Consider the following 2,246-nt stretch of genomic DNA (forward strand, 5'->3'; position numbering starts at 1 on the left):
GTCATTCAGTATTTTGCTTTTAGGAACCTGGAAGAAATTGTTTTCTTTAAGCTTCAAATGTTCTAGTAAATCTAGTCATTTCTTAGCTTCCTCTATCACCTAGGATGGCTGAAATAAGTGACACTAAAGAATCAAAGTTCTTTCCTGGTCTCAGGTAGCCAGTGATGGCCACACTGAGGATTTCTTTGTAGAAGTCCTCTCTGAAGGTCTGAATGATGAGTTTCCATGGACTGTTTCATTTGCTTGTAGTGTGGGATCCACCCTATTCTCATCACCGTCTTATGGGCACCTTCACTTCCAACACTGGTCTAGCCATAATGAACACCAGCGGATACAGCAGCTGGAACAAAGTTAGCTGTGGGGATGCCCAGCTACTTGGAGCCTTGAGGGAAGCCCTGTACCACTGGGCCGCAGGAGAAGTGTGTCAAAGACCTCATGACACCACTGGTATGGGGCACGGGCTGCATTCGAGTCCACCAGTCCAACCGTCGAGGCAGTGCCCAGACCAGCTGGGTGGCCACACACAATAGGCCGGACTGGACCGACCCTCACACCGCTGACCCAACAGAAACTGCTGGGCATCTCAGAATCTGCATCCTTTTTTAGTTTTTGTTTTTCAAGAAATTTTTCCATTTCATCTAAGTTATAAAATGTATTGGCATAATATTGTCCAAAATATACTTCATTCTCTGATCATTGTATAATCTATAGTGATACTCGCTCTTTTGCCCCTGTTATTCATAATTTGTATCCCTCTTTTCGTTGATCTCTCTGGTTTTTCAATTTTATTGTTTCAAAGAACTAGCTTTTAGTTTCTTTGAATTCTTCTGTTTTTTAATTTATGGAATACTTCCCTGATGGCACAGAATATAGTTTAAGATGGTACATATTCTGTGTGCTATTGAAAAGACTATATATTCTGATTTTGTTAGGTTGTTCGGTGTATTCCCTAAATGTCAGTGAGGCCAAATTGGTTGATTATGCTGGTATAGCCTTCATATAGGAGCACAGTAAGTCTGTAGAATAAACACTAAACTGGTAAACAGAAGATTGGTGGTTTGAGCCCAGCAGCTGCTCCACTGGAGAAAGACTAGCCTTCCTGTGCCTGTACAACAGCATTATAGCCGAGGTATAGCCTCTGACACTTTATACCACGGAATCAGCTTGAGGGCGCTTAACAGCCAGCCACCCTCTACTTCCCTCCCATCCCTGGTGTTAGAGAAGAAACTAATCCAAGAATGTTTCATTTTGTGGGAAAACATTGTCTTTTTATAATACAGTATTTATCCTCTTACGATTGACTTATTTCATAGATGGCAGCATCACAGTAGTACTCTTGTTCGTTATTAAATATTTGATAGACTTGACCTTGAAGCCTCTGGTCTAGACTTGTTTTGTGTATGTAGGGACACTATAGTGTCAAACTCAATATCTTTTTTGATTAGGATATTTGGATTTTCTCTTCTATGTTTTTCAAGTGACAACACTTATGGATTTCATCTACAACATCTAATTTATTGCCTTAATTTGTTTGTAGTCTTCCTTTCTTATCTATTGAATAGTTACAGGATCTTTTTACTTTTGCCAGTCTTTTCTTCCTGTACTTTGAAACTCTCCAATCAAGTCATGTGCATTTGTCATTAATTTCTTGATGTATTTACTCTTTTTTTTTTTTTTTAATGTTTATTGTGAATTATGTGATAGTTTACATGGGAGAACATTAGCTTTACATTCATCCTATCGTATATCGTTTCATTGCCATAGTTACAATCCCTTCCATGCATCATCAGCCAACTAAAGGATACACCCCACAAGCCTGCCACCTGATCATCAGCACACAGCTCCTCTCCCTCTCTGGGTCTAGAGTCCAAGCTGCTCCATCTCTGCATGTCATCATCTCTGCTTCCATCTCTGGCGTCACTGTTTCTCAGGGTAGGGTCCTGCACTCCACTCTTTTCCCTTGATGGTTCCAGGGAACTCCACTCATGGATTGTAAAGTCAGTCACTCCCTTCCTTTTGCTACAAAACATCCACCTTTACATTTCCAACCCTCACAGTTAGTCCTGATAACAGTTGTTCATCATTGTACCACAAGAGACCTATCCGCATCTCCTTTCATTTGCCCTGCCCACTCTGTGGAGATTCTACCTACCTCCGTGTCCTCTGGATCTAGGATCCTTCTTGAAAGCTTGTAAGCCAGTCACTTCTTGGCTTTGTAGCCGACCCCCGTCCCACCCATTTTGGGT

The 2,246-nt window shown here is 41.4% G+C and overlaps 1 pseudogene; it reads right to left on the reverse strand.

The window, feature by feature from the left end:
• The window catches only part of LOC102821047, a 7,079-nt pseudogene extending 6,642 nt beyond the window's left edge, over nucleotides 1–437 (reverse strand).
• Nucleotides 438–2,246: the final 1,809 nt, after the last annotated feature.

Source organism: Chrysochloris asiatica, unplaced genomic scaffold (genome assembly GCF_000296735.1).
Source record: "Chrysochloris asiatica unplaced genomic scaffold, ChrAsi1.0 scaffold00104, whole genome shotgun sequence".
Taxonomy (NCBI): domain Eukaryota; kingdom Metazoa; phylum Chordata; class Mammalia; order Afrosoricida; family Chrysochloridae; genus Chrysochloris; species Chrysochloris asiatica.